Below are 14,725 nucleotides of genomic sequence, written 5' to 3'. Positions count from 1 at the left end.
ACTAGAATCACCACTCTCGACGGGTCTGACCTAGAGTATGTGGACAACTACAAATACCTAGGTGTCTGGTTAGACTGTAAACTCTCCTTCCAGACTCACATTAAGAATCTCCAATCCAAAGTTAAATCTAGAATCGGCTTCCTATTTCGCAACAAGGCCTCCTTCACTCATGCTGCCAAACATGCCCTCGTAAAACTGACTATCCTACCGATCCTTGACTTCGGCAATGTCATTTACAAAATAGCCTCCAACACTCTACTCAGCAAATTGGATGTAGTCTATCACAGTGCCATCCGTTTTGTCTCCAAAGCCCCATACACTACCCACCACTGTGACCTGTACGCTCTTGTTGGCTGGTCCTCACTACATGTTCGTCGTCAAACCCACTGGCTCCAGGCCATCTATAAATCACTGCTAGGCAAATCCCCGCCTTATCTTAGCTCATTGGTCACCATAGCAGCACCCACCCGTAGTCTGCGCTCCAGCAGGTATATCTCACTGGTCATTCCCAAAGCCAACACCTCCTTTGGCCGCCATTCCTTCCAGTTCTCTGCTGCCAATGACTGGAACGAATTGCAAAAATCTCTGAAGCTGGAGACTCTTATCTCCCTCACTAACTTTAAGTATCAGTTGTCAGAGCACCTTACCGATCACTGCACCTGTACACAGCCCATCTGAAATTAGCCCACCCAACTACCTCATCCCTATATTGTTATTTATTTTGCTCTTTTGCACCCCAGTATCTCTATTTGCACATAATCTCTTGCACATCTAGCATTCCAGTGTTAATACTAATTGTAATTATTTTGCACTATAGCCCCAGATGCCTTACCTCCATAACTTGCTACATTTGCACACACTGTATATTTTCTGTTGTATTTTTTTGACTTTATGTTTTTTTACCCCATATGTAACTCTGTGTTGTTGTTTTTATCGCACTGCTTTGCTTTATCTTGGCCAGGTCGCAGTTGTAAATGAGAACTTGTTCTCAACTGGCTTACCTGGTTAAATAAAGGTGAAATAAAAAAATACTTTTTTTTTATACATGACCCTAAGAATGATAGGATGTGAATTGCTTAATTAACTCAGGAACCACACCTGTTTTGAAGCACCTGCTTTCAATATAATTTGTATCCCTCATTTACTCAAGTGTTTCCTTTATGTTGTAAGTTACATGTATATCTGTATGTCATGTGGTAGTAGTAAACGTTGTTTATAGACCAAAACAGGGTGCTTATGATCCGTATCTGTTCCCCTAATTTCATCGCTTCCTCCTCTTTGCAGGTAGCCCCCCTCTCTCTCTCTCTCTCTCTCTCTCTCTCATTTCCTTAATTATATTTCAAGGAAAACAGACTTGTTTTGATCCAGCATCCGTGTTAGTCAGAGAAAACACTTGTTAATCAAACAGGATAGAAACATGTTATGCCAATATGGCAAGTGTGAATCCCACATTACCATGTGCATGCAAGCATAGGAACTTTCTGACAAAATCAATAACAACTGTTGCTCTCCATTGAATCTGCCTCAGGTACATCTAAAAGCCGTTAGAAATATGTAAAATTTATTCCTGGGGAAATCCTCTAGAAGTTATTTCTCTAGTCAAACATCAAAGTTCATAATACATTCTCTGTGGTGCTAGAGCCTTAGGATCTGAGAAGGGCATATTTATGTTCTCCGTTTGCGTGCTATTCTGTTCTCACATGAACATGTAATATAGTGTGTGTGTGTGTGTGTGTGTGTGTGTTGCACGGCCATCTGCGGGTGGTCCTCTCTAAGTGGAAAGGATGTCCCTGTTGTGACACAGGTAGCTTAGTGGTTAAGAGCGTTGTGCCAGTAACCAAAAGGTCGCTGGTTCTAATCCCCGAGCCGACTAGGTGAAAATCTGTCGATGTGCCCTTGAGCAAGGCACTTAACCCTAATTGCTCCTGTAAGTCACTCTGGATAAGAGCGTCTGCTAAATGACTAAAATATAATGATACAATAGGGACATTGTTCACCACACACCTATTAACCTGAGTGGTGTCATGTCACAATCATTAATCCTATACACACACTTCTACACCAGCATGGTGTGGGTGAAAACTACTCCTCAAAGTAGTGCTTGGGGAGTGATGGAGGGAACCAGGAGATTTGGGGAATATATGGCAAAGGTGACCGACATGCGAGAGGGGGAGAGAGGGGTTGGACATTGCATCAGGAGGCAGTTAGGGCCAGTTATAACCCGCACGCTCTTTGTAATGGTGGACCTCTCAACCCAGACAAACTGACTGGATGACCCCTGCCATAGTCAAACTGGGGATAAATCAGGAGGAGGAGCCAGCCCATAAAGCCTCAGCTCTCGACTAGAGGAGAGGATTTGGAGTGGGGTCAAACAGTATGTGTGTTTGGGGCAATGTTTTTGTGAGTGTATTAGGGGGGTTGCTAAATACTGTGTGTGTGTGTGTGTGTTTGCATGCTGATGAGGTATGTATGGTCAAATGCAGGTGAAGGGATAAGCACAGGTCACAGTCGTTGTTAGATGGAGGGCTGAATTGTGTTTCGCCCCTTCCCCCTCCTCTTCTTCCCCACCCCCTCACTGTCAATACAGCAACCACATGTCTGGAGTTTTTAGCTCTTAGTGCTCGGTGTAAGTAGTTGTGTGAGATACCTCTCCATTCCAGACATTATTATGAGCTGTCCTCCCCTCACCAGCCTCCTGTGTTGTGTGTGTACGTGTGTGTGTGTTTGTGAGAGAGAGACTGCGTGTTTGTGTGTTCCTAATGATGGCCCAAAAAAGGTTTATGGATTTTTCCAGGGACTTCGTGCTTGTTTACCCTCGTTCAGTGTGTCCCTGGACAGTATATCAAATGCTACCTCCTTCCTCCCTCCCCCTCCCTGTCTATCTCCCTCTCCTCTCTCATTTCTCTCTCTTCAGGGAACAACAAAGAGAACAACAGCTAGACACTTAACTAACCCCCCCCCCACACACACACACACACACACACACACACACACACACACGTGCAGGCACTCCTCTAAATGTAATCTGCCCACAGCTCCTGAAGGTAAACACCTGCATAGGTTTCTTCGCTCGTAAAGAAAAAACACCTTTAGGACGACACAGAGCAAACAAAGACTCACTCACACTCTAAGCTGAGGCCCTGTGGTAGTGTAACACTCACATTCCTTCCACGCTACTCTTGCTTGTTTGCATATACACTCTTAGACAAAAAGGTGCTATCTAGTATGAAAATGTATGCACTCACTAACTGTAAGTCGCTTTGGATAAGAGCGTCTGCTAAATGACTAAAATGTAATCTAGAATCTAAAATGGTTCTTCGGTCGTCCCCATAGGAGAACCCTTTGAATAACCTTTTTTGGTTCCAGGTAGAACCCTTTTGGGTTCCATGTAGGACCCTTTCCACAAAGGGTTCTACATAGAACCCAAACGGGCTCTACTGGATCCAAAAAGGGTTCTCCCTGAAACCAAAAAGGGTCCTCTTATGGGGACAGCCGAAAATCCTTTGTTCTAAGAGTGTAGTGAGAGATGTAAATAAGTATCTTCAATGTGGGAAGCAAACTGCGGTCTCTCCCACCTGCCTGCTGTGACCTGAATGTGCTACAGAAACTACCTACATCTCAAATACCTGGCAGGTCACTTACTTATCCCTGTAAATGTCACCATCAGAGAGAGAGACTCCAGGCAATGTTGATAGTATAGAGGCCTGGCACCTGGGGGAGGGGGATGGCTACTCACGCAAATGTCATGGATAATAATCTGTGAATGAATGTGCTGCAGGGAAAATCCCTTCTCTCCTTCGTGACCACAGGGAAAACGGCTGCTTCTGAGCAAATACACAGATCACGCTCTCTCTATGTCTCCCTTCTCTCACTCTCATTCTGCTATTCATGGGTTGCGCGTTTCATCACAATATCGCTTGAATGATCATTCTACTTAATACATCCTTAGTAGGCGCTGATTTGGTCTAAAGTGCATTACTGTGGTTTGAAAACACAATGCCATTTCTAAAGAAGGTAAAATATTAGTAGCAAAACCTTTTGTCATCATTTTGATGTCTCTAGATTGACTTTAGTTGCAGTATAACGTTAGCTAGCTAGTTAAGACTGAGGGGAGACAACCAGATTTTAGCTAGCTAAAGTTAGGATTTCTAGTTATTTTTGCTAGCTAATGTCCACATTGCCATTTGTCTAAAGTAAATGTGACAACAAGATGATGATGGTAAAGTTGTTTCCTACTAAATGCCTACTTTAGCAAAGTAATCGTATTTCCAAGCCACTATAGTGTAATTTAGGCGAAACAGTCATAGCTCCCATTCAAAGTCAATAGCCCCTGTTGTACTTTTGGTGGTCAATGTAGCTGTGGCGTCTGTAGAACGTTGATAACAATGGCAACGAGATGAAAGCCATGAATAGGCTACACATATAAATGCATTCATGTACAGTACACATGCTAGACACACACACATACATGCACAATAATAATAATGGTGGCAGAGGGAATGGCAGACATTTTACGGGTTCCCGACCATTTGTGCTATTTTGTGTCTTTTTTTGCACTGATCTTAACTTTTTTTGTACATATTGTTTCTGCCATCGTTTCCTATGACCGCAGGGCCCAGATGGATTACCAGGATGCGTTCTCAGAGCATGCGCTGACCAGCTGGCAAGTGTCTTCACTGACACTTTCAACCTCTCCCTTATCCAGTCTGTAATACCTACATGTTTCAAGCAGACCACCATGGTCCCTGTACCCAAGAATGCCAAGGTAACCTGTAGCACTCACATCTGTAGCAATGAATGGGTCACATCAACACCATTATCCCACACACCCTGGACCCCACTCCAATTCGCATACCGCCCCAACAGATCCACAGATGACGCAATCTCTATTGCACTATTGGACAAAAGGAACACCTACGTGAGAATGCTGTTCATTGACTACAGCTCAGCGTTCAACATCATTGTGCCCTCCAAGCTCATCCCTAAGATTAAACACCTCCTTCTGCAACTGGATTCTGGACTTCCTGACGGGTCGCCCCCAGGTGGTGAGGGTAGGCAACAACACATCCGACGCGCTGACCCTCAACACGGGGGCCCCTCAGGGGTGCGTGCTTAGTCCCCTCCTGAACTCCCTGTTCACCCACGACTGCGTGGCCGCGCATGACTCCAACACCATCATTAAGTTTGCAGATTACACGACGGTGGTAGGCCTGATTACCGATGACGATGAGACAGCCTACAGGGAGGAGGTCAGAGATCTGTCAGTGTGGTGCCAAGACAACAACCTCTCCCTCAATGTCAGCAAGACAAAGGAGCTGATCGTGGACTACAGGAATTGGAGTGCCGAGCACGCCCCCATCCACATCGACTGGGCTGTTGTGGGAGAGGTCGAGAGCTTCAAGTTCCTCGGTGTCCACATCACTAAGGAACTATCATGGTCCACACACATCAACACAGTCGTGAAGAGGGCACATTTACATTTACATTTAAGTCATTTAGCAGACGCTCTTGTCCAGAGCGACTTACAAATTGGTGCATTCAATTTAGGATAGCTTGTGGGACAACCACTCCTTTTTTTTCCTTTTTAATTTTTAATTTTTATTACAATAATGCCTCTTCCCCCTCAGGAGGCTGAAAAGATTTGGCATGGGCCCTCAGATCCTCAAAATGTTCTACAGCTGCACCATTGAGAGCATCTTTATTGGCTGCATCACTGCTTGGTATGGCAACTGTTTGGCATCTGAACGGAAGGCGCTACAGAGCATAGTGCATATGGCCCGGTGCATCACTGGGGCTGTGCTCCCTGCCATCCAGGACCTCTATACCAGGCGGTGTCAGGGGAAGGCCCTAAAAATGGTCAAAGACTCCAGCCACCCATGTCATAGACTGTTCTCTCTGCTACCGCACGGCAAGCAATACCGATGCACCAAGTCTGGAACCAACAGGACCCTGAACAGCTTCTACCCTAAAGTTATAAGACTGCTAAATAGTTGGTTAAATAGTTAACCAATAGCTACACGGAATATCTCTTTTGACTCATGACATACGCTGCTGTTACTGTTTATTATCTATCCCGTTGCCAAGTCACTTTATCCCTACCTATTTGTACATATCTACCTCAATTACCTCGTACCACTGCACATCGACTCGGTACTGTTACCCTGTGTATAAAGCCAAGTTATCGCCACTCATTGTGTATTTATTCCTTATATTATTATTGTCGTGATGTGACTTTAACATTAATCTGAAAACGGTTATTATCTAATTAACTAACTATGTTTAATTTTTACCCGATTAAATTAATCATGTAACAATTAACTCATTAGGATCTGGGGCACCACGAGAGCGGTTCTTAAAGAGTAACCATCTCCCGAATTAAACTCTAAAAGGTCTTCACCTATCACATCTATAAACAATCAACTTATAAATCATAACCTCGTATCATATCATCATTCTGAACGTCGTAACCTCCTTGCATCTGCAAAAACCCGAGCCGTACTTATGATTCAGTACTACACAAATTGGTTTAATTATTTATTTACTAGCTAATTAAATGGAAAAACAGGATAAACATACACACTCTGCACATGTTATTGACTGGAGAAAACAGGTCCCTAGCGGAATGACAACAACATAGCTGCTTGTTAACAAGAAGAGATGGAGAGGGAGCGCGAGAGAGGGACAGAGATAATACTTCGATACATTCAGAAACTACGCTCACCTACAGTACCCATATACAGTTGAAGATGGAATTTTGCATACACCTTAGCCAAAAACTAAGTTTTTCACAATTCCTGACATTTAATCCTAGTAAAAATGCCCTGTTTTAGGTCAGTTAGGATAACCACTTTATTTTAAGAATGTGAAATGTCGGAATAATAGTAGAGAGAATGATTTATTTCAGCTTTTATTTCTTTCATCACATTCCCAGTGGGTCAGAAGTTTACATACACGCAATTAGTATTTGATAGCATTGCCTTTAAATTGTTTAACTTTGGTCAAACGTTTCGGGAAGCCTTCCACAAGCTTCCCACAATAAGTTGGGTGAATTTTGGCCCATTCCTCCTGACAGAGCTGGTGTAACTGAGTCAGGTTTGTAGGCCTCCTTGCTCGCAAACACTTTTTCAGTTCTGCCCACACATTTTCTATAGGACTGAGGTCAGGGCTTTGTGATGGCCACTCCAATACCTTGACTTTGTTGTCCTTAAGCCATTCTGCCACAACTTTGGATGTATGCTTGGGGTCATTGTCCATTTGGAAGACCCATTTGCGACCAAGCTTTAACTTCCTGACTGATGTCTTGAGATGTTGCTTCAATATATACACATAATTTTCCTTCCTCATGATAGCATCTATTTTGTGAAGTGCACCAGTCCCTCCTGCAGCAAAGCACCGCCACAGCATGATGCTGCCACCCCCGTGCTTCACGTTTGGGATGGTGTCCTTCGGCTTGCAAGCTACCCCCTTTTCCTCCAAACATAATGATGGTCATTATGGCCAAACAGTTACATTATGGCCCAACGCACTAGAAGACCAGTTCTTAAAGCCTTTAGCCGTATCCTTATTCTAGTCCTCCTCTGTTCCTCTGGTGATGTAGAGGCTAACCCAGGCCCTGCAGCCCTCAGTATCACTCCTACTCCCCAGGCGCTATCATTTGCTGACTTCTGTAATCGCAAAAGTCTTGGTTTCTTGCACGTAAACATCAGAAGTCTACTTCCTAAGTTTGAGTTATTCACTGCGTTAGCACACTCCGCCAACCCTGATGTTCTAGCAGTGTCTGAATCCTGGCTCAGGAAGGCCACCAAAAATTCTGAAATTTCCATCCCCAACTATAACATTTTCCGTCTAGATAGAACTGCCAAAGGGGGTGGAGTTGCAATCTACTGTAGAGATAGCCTGCAGAGCTCTATCATACTATCCAGGTCTGTGCCCAAACAGTTTGAGCTTCTACTTCTAAAAATCCACCTTTCCAGAAATAAGTCTCTCACTGTTGCCACTTGCTACAGACCCCCCTCAGCCCCCAGATGTGCCCTGGACACCATATGTGAATTGATTGCCCTCCATTTATCCTCAGAGTTCGTACTGCTTGGTGACCTAAATTGGGATATGCTTAATACCCCGGCCATCCTACAATCCAAACTAGATGCCCTCAACCTCACGCAAATTATCAACGAACCTACCAGGTACAACCCTAAATCCGTAAACATGGGTACCCTCATAGATATCATCCTGACTAACATACCCTCTAAATACACCTCAGCTGTCTTCAACCAGGATCTCAGCGATCACTGCCTTATTGCCTGCGTCCGTAACGGGTCCGCGGTCAAACGACCACCCCTCATCACTGTCAAACGCTCCCTAAAACACTTTAGCGAGCAGGCCTTCCCTAATTGACCTGGCCCAGGTATCCTGGATGGATATAGATCTCATTCCGTCAGTAGAGGATGCCTGGTTGTTCCTTAAAAGTAATTTCCTCTAAATCTTAAATAAACATGCCCCATTCAAAAATACAGAACTAAGAACCGATATAGCCCCTGGTTCTCCTCAGACTTGACTGCCCTTGACCAGCACAAAAACATCCTGTGGCGTACTGCATTAGCATCAAATAGCCCCCGCGATATGCAACTTTTCAGGGAAGTTAGGAACCAATATACACAAGCAGTCAGGAAAGCAAAGGCAAACTTTTTCAAACAGAAATTTGCATCCTGTAGCACTAACTCCAAATAGTTTTGGGACACTGTAAAGTCCATGGAGAATAAGAGCACTTCCTCCCAGTTGCCCACTGCACTGAGGCTAGGAAACACTATCACCACCGATAAATCTACAATAATCGAGAATTTCAACAAGCATTTTGCTACAGCTGGCCATGCTTTCCATCTGGCTACCACTACCCCGGCCACCAACTCTGCACCCTCCGCTGAAACTTGCCCATGCCCCCCCGCTTCTCCTTCACACAAATTCAGACAGCTGACGTTTTGAAAGAGCTGCAAAATCTGGACCCCTACAAATCAGCTGGGCTAGACAATCTGGACCCTTTCTTTCTAAAACTAGCCGCCGAAATTGTCGCAACCCCTAATACTAGTCTGTTCAACCTCTCTTTCATAACGTCTGAGATCCCCAGAGATTGGAAAGCTGCCGCGGTCATCCCCCTCTTCAAAGGGGGTTGACACTCTAGATCCAAACTGCTACAGACCTATATCCATCCTGCCCTGCCTTTCGAAAGTATTTGAAAGCCAAGTTAACAAACAGATCACCGACCATTTTGAATACCACCGTACCTTCTCCGCTATGCAATCCGGTTTCCGAGCTGGTCATGGGTGCACTTCAGCCACGCTCAAGGTCCTAAACGATATTATAACCGCGATTGATAATAGACAGTACTGTGCAGCCGTCTTCATCGACCTGGCCAAGGCTTTCGACTCTGTCAACCACCGCATTCTTATTGGCAGACTAAATAGCCTTGGTTTCTCAAATGACTGCCTCGCCTGGTTCACCAACTACTTCTCAAATAGAGTTCTGAGTGTGACAAATCGGAGGGCCTGTTGTCTGGACCTATGGCAGTCTCTATGGGGGTGCCACAGGGTTCAATTCTTGGGCCGACTCTTTTCTCCGTGTATATCAATGATGTCGCTCTTGCTGCTGGTGACTCTCAGATCCACCTCTACGCAGACGACACCATTTTGTATACATCTGGCCCTTCATTGGACACTGTGTTAACAAACCTCCAAACGAGCTTCAATGCCTACAACACTCCTTCAGTAGCCTCCAACTGCTCTTAAACACTAGTAAAACTAAATGCATGCTTTTCAATCGAACGGTGCTGGCACCCGCCCACCCGACTAGAATCACCACTCTTGACGGGTCTGACCTAGAGTATGTGGACAACTACAAATACCTAGGTGTCTGGTTAGACTGTAAACTCTCCTTCCAGACTCACATAAAGAATCTCCAATCCAAAGTTAAATCTAGAATCGGCTTCCTATTTCGCAACAAAGCCTCCTTCACTCATGCTGCCAAACATGCCCTCGTAAAACTGACTATCCTACCGATCCTTGACTTCGGCAATGTCATTTACAAAATAGCCTCCAACACTCTACTCAGCAAATTGGATGTAGTCTATCACAGTGCCATCCGTTTTGTCTCCAAAGCCCCATACGCTACCCACCACTGTGACCTGTACGCTCTTGTTGGCTGGTCCTCACTACATGTTTGTCGTCAAACCCACTGGCTCCAGGCCATCTATAAATCACTGCTAGGCAAATCCCCGCCTTATCTTAGCTCATTGGTCACCATAGCAGCACCCACCCGTAGTCTGCGCTCCAGCAGGTATATCTCACTGGTCATTCCCAAAGCCAACACCTCCTTTGGCCGCCATTCCTTCCAGTTCTCTGCTGCCAATGACTGGAACGAATTGCAAAAATCTCTGAAGCTGGAGACTCTTATCTCCCTGACTAACTTTAAGCATCAGTTGTCAGAGCACCTTACCGATCACTGCACCTGTACACAGCCCATCTGAAATTAGCCCACCCAACTACCTCATCCCTATATTGTTATTTATTTTGCTCTTTTGCACCCCAGTATCTCTATTTGCACATAATCTCTTGCACATCTAGCATTCCAGTGTTAATACTATTGTAATTATTTTGCACTATAGCCTATTTATTGCCTTACCTCCATAACTTGCTACATTTGCACACACTGTATATATATTTTCTGTTGTATTTTTGACTTTATGTTTTTTACCCCATATGTAACTCTGTGTTGTTTTTATCGCACTGCTTTGCTTTATCTTGGCCAGGTCGCAGTTGTAAATGAGAACTTGTTCTCAACTGGCTTACCTGGTTAAATAAAGGTGAAATAAAATAAAAAATAAATAAATAAATAAAACAGTGAGGGAAAAAAGTATTTGATCCCCTGCTGATGCTGATTTTGTACATTTGCCCACTGACAAAGTAATGATCAGTCTATAATTTTAATGGTAGGTTTATTTGAACAGTGAGAGACAGAATAACAACAAATTAATCCAGAAAAACGCATGTCAAAAATGTAAGAAATTGATTTGCATTTTAATGACGGAAATACGTATTTGACCCTCTCTCAATCAGAAAGATTTCTGGCTCCCAGGTGTCTTTTATACAGGTAACGAGCTGAGATTAGGAGCACACTCTTAAAGGGAGTGCTCCTAATCTCAGTTTGTTACCTGTATAAAAGACACCTGTCCACAGAAGCAATCAATCAATCAGATTCCAAACTCTCCACCATGGCCAAGACCAAAGAGCTCTCCAAGGATGTCAGGGACAAGATTGTAGACCTACACAAGGCTGGAATGGGCTACAAGACCATCGCCAAGCAGCTTGGTGAGAAGGTGACAACAGTTGGTGCGATTATTTGCAAATGGAAGAAACACAAAAGAACTGTCAATCTCCCTCGGCCTGGGGCGCCATGCAAGATCTCACCTCGTGGAGTTGCAATGATCATGAGAACGGTGAGTAATCAGCCCAGAACTACACGGGAGGATCTTGTCAATGATCTCAAGGCAGCTGGGACCATAGTCACCAAGAAAACAATTGGTAACACACTATGCCGTGAAGGACTGAAATCCTGCAGCGCCCGCAAGGTCCCCCTGCTCAAGAAAGCACATATACATGCCCATCTGAAGTTTGCCCATGAAAATCTGAATGATTCAGAGGAGAACTGGGTGAAAGTGTTGTGGTCAGATGAGACAGAAATCAAGCTCTTTGGCATCAACTCAACTCGCCATGTTTGGAGGAGGAGGAATGCTGCCTATGACCCCAAGAACACCATCCCCACCGTCAAACATGGAGGTGGAAACATTATGCTTTGGGGGTGTTTTTCTGCTAAGGGGACAGGACAACTTCACCGAATCAAAGGGACGATGGACGGGGCCATGTACCGTCAAATCTTGGGTGAGAACCTCCTTCCCTCAGCCAGGGCATTGAAAATGGGTCGTGGGTGGGTATTCCAGCATGACAATGACCCAAAACACACGGCCAAGGCAACAAAGGAATGGCTCAAGAAGAAGCACATTAAGGTCCTGGAGTGGCCTAGCCAGTCTCCAGACCTTAATCCCATAGAAAATCTGTGGAGGGAGCTGAAGTTTTGAGTTGCCAAACGTCAGGCTCGAAACCTTAATGACTTGGACAAGATCTGCGAAGAGGAGTGGGACAAAATCCCTCCTAAGATGTGTGCAAACCTGGTGGCCAACTACAAGAAACGTCTGACCTCTGTGATTTCCAACAAGGGTTTTGCCACCAAGTCATGTTTTGCAGAGGGGTCAAATACTTATTTCCTTCATTAAAATGCAAATCAATTAATAACATTTTTGACATGCGTTTTTCTGGATTTTGTTGTTGTTATTCTGTCTCTACCTGTTCAAATAAACCTACAATTAAAATGGTAGACTGAGCATTTCTTTGTCAGTGGGCAAACGTACAAAATCAGCAGGGGATCAAATACTTTTTTCCCTCACTGTATATTTTGTTTCATCAGACCAGAGGACATTTCTCCAAAAAGTACGATCTTTGTCCCCATGTGCAGTTGCAAACCGTAGTCTGGCTTTTTTATGGCGATTTTGGAGCAGTGGCTTCTTCCTTGTTAAACGGCCTTTCAGGTTATGTCGATATAGGACTCATTTTACTGTGGATATAGATACTTTTGTACCTGTTTCCTCCAGCATCTTCACAAGGTCCTTTCCTGTTGTTCTGGGATTGATTTGCACTTCTCGCACCAAAGTGCGTTCATCTCTAGGAGACAGAACGCGTCTCCTTCCTGAGCGGTATGATGGCTGCGTGGTCCCATGGTGTTTATACTTGCGTACTAATGTTTGTACAGATGAACGTGGTACCTTCAGGCATTTAGAAATTGCTCCCAAGAATGAACCAGACTTGTGGAGGTCTACAATTTTTTTCGGAGGTCTTGGCTGATTTCTTTTGATTTTCACATGATGTCATGTAAAGAGGCACTGAGTTTGAAGGTAGGCCTTGAAATACATCCACAGGTACACCTCCAATTGACTCAAATGATGTCAATTAGCCTTTCAGAAGCTTCTAAAGCCATGACATCATTTTCTGGAATTTTCCAAGCTGTTTAAAGGCACAGTCAACTTAGTGTATGTAAACTTCTGACCCACTGGAATTGTGATACAGCAAATTATAAGTGAAATAATCTGTCTGTAAACAATTGTTGGAAAAATTACTTGTGTCACGCACAAAGTAGATGTCCTAACCGACTTGCCAAAACTATAGTTTGTTAACAAGAAATTTGTGGAGTGGTTGAAAAACGAGTTTTAATGACTCCAACCTAAGTGTATGTAAACTTCCGACTTAAACTGTACTTTGCACACAAACCGCTGCCCCCTTTGAGTAAGAAATCATGAATGTATTTATTGAAATGTCTGGTTCGCCGTGTATCTCTCGGTGGACAGGACCGCCCTCGAAAGGGAGTTGGGCCTTCTCGCGGCCCGCTTGTAAGGCTCTGATTGTCCAAAAAGTTCCAACAAGTCTTCTACTATTGTTCTCCTCTGTAGTTGTCCGGTATTCGGTGACTTGTCATGTAGTCCTGAACAGAACTACAGAATGGATTTTCCTTCCATTCGCTCTTGAAGTTGCTTCTTTGAATATAGGCTAGCCAGCCGTATCGATGGTCCCCAGTTGGGTGATGAGAGCAGCATAACACGATGGCTTGAACAGAGTAACAGACGATGGTCCTACTTAAATTCGCTTTCGAAGATACTTTACTTAGGACAGCTAATCAGCCGTACCAGTGATTGTCCGGGAGGTGAGTTTATTATCTCCACCTCGTGTTGCGATTCAAAGTTCCAACCATTTTAAACGTGTGCCTGCCGCCTCACGCTTTTCTGGTCTGATATGTTAATTCATAACACATCCTTTTATACACTCTGCTCGAAAGGGGGTGGTTCCGTCAGGCTGACATGCTTTCTGATCTCACTTTGGGCGGTGACTACTAACTGTGCCAAGTTATGAAAACAATTATCTCTTATGGCTCCTAAAATCACATCCCTCTCTTAACATATTACATGCACAACTCATCATATGGAAACTTCGCATATGTAGGGGTATACTTTCCAAGTTACAGTATTTCCTTTATAACATTTTTAATGACATCACAAAATAACAACCCAATTGACATTAGTGTCCTATAGATCGCCTCTGACCATTCCCCACGTTCTATGTTAATAATATTGTTACAGTATTCGCTTTAGAACGTATTAGAGTTTAGGCGGGAAATGTTTGTGGAAACAAAGGCACATTCCTCTGGTGAACATTGGAGAATCGTCTCTCCTTGATTTACAACAGGGCGTGAGGTGTCAACCCCTCCACCAGTTCCCTCCCTTCTGTGGGTGAGAGGGGGACTGGTTGAAGTTATTCATTGCAAACCTGATATGACCTAATTTATTTGGATCCTCACAGGACAGTCATTACTTTTTCTTTCTCTGCATTGTTGGGAAAGGCCCGTAAGTAAATATTTCACTATTAGTCTACACCTGTTGTTTACGAAGCATGTGACAAATAAAAATGTGTTTGATTTGAACATACACACTTTTATGTGTGTGAGACGTTCTGTGAGAAAACAGGTGATCAGTTCACAACCTTGTTTGTTTTTCTCATATTTACGTTCCCGGACAATAAGGACCAATATTACACAACCAGCTACACCTTACCACAAACAGCCTCTGTTATCACCG

The sequence above is a fragment of the Coregonus clupeaformis genome, chromosome 40 (assembly GCF_020615455.1).
Source record: "Coregonus clupeaformis isolate EN_2021a chromosome 40, ASM2061545v1, whole genome shotgun sequence".
NCBI classification, from domain to species: Eukaryota; Metazoa; Chordata; class Actinopteri; order Salmoniformes; family Salmonidae; genus Coregonus; species Coregonus clupeaformis.
Note: the sequence above shows the minus strand (reverse complement) of the source record.